This window comes from Micromys minutus (assembly GCF_963924665.1).
Source record: "Micromys minutus genome assembly, chromosome: 3".
In the NCBI taxonomy this organism is placed as follows: Eukaryota; Metazoa; Chordata; class Mammalia; order Rodentia; family Muridae; genus Micromys; species Micromys minutus.
This window is the reverse complement of record NC_137972.1, coordinates 62,968,023-62,973,842: the sequence shown is the minus strand read 5'-3', so window position 1 is coordinate 62,973,842 and position 5,820 is coordinate 62,968,023. Positions and strand designations below refer to the sequence as shown.

Below are 5,820 nucleotides of genomic sequence, written 5' to 3'. Positions count from 1 at the left end.
GATTCCTTCTTTCAGATAACTCCAGCTTCCATTATCCTGATACCAAACTACAGCATGGTACAAAAGGGTCTGTGTGGCTTCGTGTGCTGGTATCCAGCATTAAACCAAGTGCTCTGGATGTTGAGATAAGCAACTATGTAAGACCAGTCTGCTCTACTTCCAAGTTTTTGAACATTAGGTTTCAAAGTGGGAACATGTATCAATATAAAGCAAAAAAAAAAATTGCTAATTGTCATATTAAAAGAATGTCCTGAAATCATCAATTATACAACAAAAACAGGTTATGACAAATGAAATGAGGCAGAAACTAGGAGGTGGGATACTTCAGAGAAAGATAGGATTCTCGGAAGACTAATTAATCAGTGTAGCTCCAGATCATAAGGCCGAACAAGAAAATGTTAGGCAGAAGGTACAGCAGGGAAGTGTGGCATGAAGCTTAGGAACAATCCTATAAGTGAGTGTAGAAAGCCTTGAATTTGTGGGAGAAGCTGGCTTAATTCTCTGTATATCATGAAAATACCTTACAATATGAATGATGTTATGTTGTTAGTATAAGGAGGAGCTTAAAATACAAGGATGAAGGGAGTCCTGACCCTGACAAAGGTAACTGACAAAGATTCAGAAACCCCAGATATACATTAAAAAGAGGTCTGTGGAAGAATTAAGTGAAGAATTAAAGGACCTCCAAACAGGGCACTCTCAAAGAAATATTAACAATTATTTACTAATCTGAACTACTGTTTTACTGAGCTAACCTTGAGGAGAGATTGAGGCACTAATCTATGAGCATGCATGAGCTGGCCCCTGTCATATGTAGCATAATGTTCCAACATTTGTTCTCAGTGTGATAGGATGTGCCTAATATTGAAGACTTTGATGCACCATAGTAGACTGATAGGGACAGGGTTTTCTCTCAGAGACAAATGGAAAGTGAGAAGAGGAGGGCCTTGGGGGTTGCATTTGAGATATAAAAATAAATAAGCATATATATATATATATATGTGTGTGTGTGTGTGTGTGTGTGTGTGTAGTTAAACTAGGGCAGGCTACTCATTTTCTCTGTGCTTATTGCTACTATACCTCAGAGTTCAGGTGAACATTTTTTATTTATTTTAGTAAGCCTAGTTACCTTGATGTCTTCCATTATTCTAGGCATTTGCTTTCTTTCTGCCTCTGTTCTATAAAAGTCCCAGAGCTCTGAGTGGAAGCATGTCATGTAGACATCAAGACAGCACATTTAGGAGTAGTTTCTAAGTTCATCCTTCTCTTGTCTTCTCTTTTCATCTACTCTCCTTCTCTCTCCCACCCCTCTCGCTCTCTCTCTCTCTCTCTCTCTCTCTCTCTCTCTCTCTCTCTCTCTCTCTCTTCATTCTCTGCTCAATGTTTGGCTGTGCATATCTCTATTTGTTCTCATATTTTGAAAAGTGGAAGCTTCAGTAAAATGTCATTGCTAAAGGCAACAGTTACACAACTCACTAAAAGCATAGATGTTGAAGAGGTGCCTAAATTAGAATGATATTTTTTACATATGGGTGTCTTTTTGGAAAAATGTTCTCTGTATACTACTAAAATAAACTCATAATCAAAACACATTATCAAAGTATTTCGACTGTTTTGATGACTGGTTTCCAAAATATTTAGGTCAAATATATCACAAATCTTGTCAAAGTAGAAACTACCTGATTTGCCTTAGTAGACTCATTTGGGTGATTTTAAAATCAGTTATTTTATTGTTTCAGATGTCTGTGCTTTGTAACATAGGGAACATCATTTTTTATAATTGGTAAAATTGATTTTATTAATCTCTGACTACCATACTTGTAGTACTTATTGCATTCATTGTTATCAATCCCTGTATTATAATGTATTGGAAATGTATGAAGGAAACTGACGCAGCATAGAACATGTGGAGACACACAGGTGCTCAGTGAACCACATCCCCACTGGGATGTATGAAAGTGAAGTACTCCAGTGTTAAGTGTCCTCCTAATGCGCTATGTCTGTAAGACTACACTGTCAAACAAATTTGAGCATTTTAGTAGGCACAGTAGTAAACATATAGTACAGTTTATACTTTATATTTCAAGGTTATTTGATTTTTTAACTTAAATATATTTTTCTTCTTTGCATTTGTTGCTATATATATTGTCAATTCTTATTTTACCTAATAATAACTATTATTAGAAAATATTAATAATTAATAACCCATAATCTATAAATCTGGCTTTCAATGTTTTTCTTTTTTTTCTTACAAAGTTATTTTAAAAAGGGGATACATATACAAATTTTAAAGGCATTTTGTCAGCTCTCTGCTCCTCCCTGTTCTACAGACTGCCGCAGCTCTCGTGCAGTACCAGCCCCATCCCTAAGACAAGATGGTGAAGGTCGGTGTGAACGGATTTGGCCGCATTGGGCGCCTGGTTACCGGGGCTGCCTTTTGCTCAGGATCTAGAAAGGTGGAGATTGTCGCCATCAACGACCCCTTCATTGACCTCAACTACATGGTCTACATGTTCCAGTATGACTCTACCCATGGCAAATTCAATGGCACAGTCAAGGCTGAGAATGGGAAGCTTGTCATCAATGGGAAGCCCATCACCATCTTCCAGGAGCGGGATCCCGCTAACATCAAATGGGCTGATGCTGGTGCTGAGTATGTTTTGGAATCTACTGGTGTCTTCACCACCATGGAGAAGGCCGGGGCCCACTTGAAGGGTGGGGCCAAAAGGGTTATCATTTCTGCCCCTTTGGCCGATGCCCCCATGTTTGCGATGGGTGTGAACCATGAGAAATATGACAACGCCCTCAAGATTGTCAGCAATGCATCCTGGACCACCAACTGCTTACCCTCCCTGGTTAAGGTCATCCATGACAACTTTGGCATCGTGGAAGGGCTCATGACCACATTTCATGCCATCACTGCCACTCAGAAGACTGTGGATAGCCCCTCTAGAAAGCTGTGGTGTGATGTCCGTGGGGCAGCCCAGAATATTATCCCTGCATCCACTGGTGCTGCCAAAGCTGTGGGCAAGGTCATCCCAAAGCTGAATGGAAACTCACTGGCATGGCTTTCCGTGTTTCTACCCCTAATGTATCTGTTGTGGATCTGACATGCCGCCTAGAGAAGCCTGCCAAGTATGATGACATCAAGAAGGTGGTGAAGCAGGCAGCTGAGGGCCCACTAAAGGGCATTCTGGGCTACAACGAGGACCAGGTTGTCTCCTGTGACTTCAACAGCAACTCCCATTCTTTCACTTTTGATGCTGATCTGGCATTGCTCTCGATGACAACTTTGTGAAGCTCATTTCCTGGTATGACAATGAATACGGCTACAGCAACAGGGTGGAGGACCTCATGGCCAACATGGCCTCTAAGGAGTAAGAAACCCTGGACCACCCACCCCCCAGTAAGGACACTGAGAGCAAGAGAGAGGCCCTCAGTTGCTGAGGTGTCCCATCACAACTCGGCCCCCAACACTGAGCATCTCCCTCACGATTTCCATCCCAGACCCCCATAATAATAGGGGCCTAGGAATCCCTCCCTACTCTCTTGAATACCATCAATAAAGTTCTGCTACACCCAAAAAAATAAAGGCATTTTGTCATAACTATTCATGAATATTTTATTCAGTACTTGATTTTTTTAGAGAATTGATAGCATGCACTTAAATCACAATAGTTACCATAAGCACAAAGTACATGTAGTAAAGAAAGTAACATGGAAAGAGACTTCTTGGTGAGTATAAATTATGCATGATGCTCTGTGAATACCAAAAATTCCCACAGGGCTATTATGTTAGCTCATGGATTATTAATGGTTTAACATCTAGATGTTCCACATCCTGAGAAGGTGGTATACAGTTTTTTTTTTTCCAAAGAAGGACTGAGGTTTTCATTATTTGCCTTTGTTTTTCTTGAGCTTCATATAGCTTGTGAGTTTTTTCTGTAATTTCCCGAGTTTTCTGGGGTTAGTATCTAATTATCAGTGACTGTGTATTATGTCTGTTCTTTTGTGACTAGGTTATCTCACTAAGGACAATATTCTCTAGATGTATCCAATTTCTTAGGATTTCATAAAGTCATTGTTTCTGAGAGCTTGGTAGTTCTCCATTGTGTAAATATATTACAATTTTTGTATTCATTCATCTACTGAAGGACATCTGCGTTCTTTCCAGCTTCTGGCTGCCATTATTAAGGCTGTTATGAAAATTGAGATGCATGTGTCTTTGTTGTATGTTGGGGCTTCCCTGGGGTATATGCCCAGAAGTGGAATAACTGGGTCTTCAGGTAGTACAATGTACACTTTTCTGAGGATCCAACAGACTATTTTCCAGAGTGGTTGTACCAGTTTAGAACCCCACCAACAGTGGAGGATTGTTCCTCTTTCTCCACATCTTCACCAGCATCTGCTGTCATCTGAGTATTTGATCTTAGCCATTCCGACTGGTGTATGGTGGAATCTCAGGGTTGCTTTGAATTTCATTTCCCTGATGACTAAGTGTGTCAAGCATTTTCTTAGATGCTTCTCAGTCATTTGAAATTCCTGAATTGAGAAATTTTTGTTAACTCCATACCCTATATTTAATAGGATTGTTTGATTTTCTGGTGTCTAACTTTGAGTTCTTTGTATACACTGGATATTAGGCATATATCAGATGTGTGGTAGGTAATAATCTTTTCCCAATCTGTTGGCTGCTGTTTTGATTTTTTGACAGTGTTCTTATTGTTACAGAAATATTGCAATCGAATATGAAAATATGTATATGTAAATATATACAAATATATATATGTATATATAATATTCTTTGTAGAATTGTGAACTCCAAATTTATTAATGTATGTATGCCACTTTTTTCTTATATTTACAATAGATTTATATTTCATATAACTAGGGTGAAATTTTCTTCATATATACATATATGAATAAATATAGTCTTATATACATATATAATATAAAATTCCCCTTATGCAATTTCTCATTGTATAAGACCAATGTTTAGTCATTTATTTTATTTTAATTTATATAAGTATTAAGACCTGTGGATATGACTTATTTAATAATATGTATGCATGTGAGCACATAAACTTAAGTTCGGGCTTTTTTTCTCTTTATAGTTATGAAAATTGTAAAATATTAAGAGGAGAATGTTAATCTGCAATTCCATCATGTGCTAGCTTGTCTATTAAGTTTATTGATCTAATTTTATTTATCTGAGATTAATTCCAGTCTCAAAATATATTGGTGAAATTGAATGAGAATGACATGTAATCTTGACCTCGTTCTAATACATAACTGTCTGTGTTCTCATAGTCCATCCATGTAAACACGAAGAAGTACACACACACACACACACACACACACACACACAGACACACACACACACATTATGTGTGTTATCATATAATGTAATTAGGCCTTTTTAAGGAAAAGGACTACTATACTGCCTAGGATGTAGCACTATATATGTAGTTTCAACTACCTTTAATATCACAGGGATCCACATGATTTGAATCCCCTCTGTACTAAGATTTAAAAGACATTGACAACTAGATGAGGCTTAATTTGGGGTTTTTGAGGAGTAAAATTTTACTCAGTGAGGTATAATTTGAAACATACAACAATAGTTAATATTTTAGTTACAATTATTTCAAATAAAGATATTATACATCAAGCTCTGAATGCAACTGTAATTTCAGGATGGTTTTTCAGAATTGACTATTATGAATTTCTTATGAATTTTAAATTGTTTGGTATTAGGACTGAGAATAAATTATCTGTGCTTTGGAGGAGTATGTTTCTGACCTCTAAATAACATCTTGA

At 37.6% G+C, this 5,820-nt stretch overlaps 1 pseudogene across 1 annotated transcript; it reads left to right on the top strand.

Moving 5' to 3' along the window:
- The first annotated feature begins 2,375 nt into the window (after positions 1–2,375).
- LOC308418803 (glyceraldehyde-3-phosphate dehydrogenase-like) lies at positions 2,376–3,381 on the top strand (annotated as a pseudogene). Its single transcript has one exon. The product of its transcript is annotated as a glyceraldehyde-3-phosphate dehydrogenase-like (transcript).
- Positions 3,382–5,820: the final 2,439 nt, after the last annotated feature.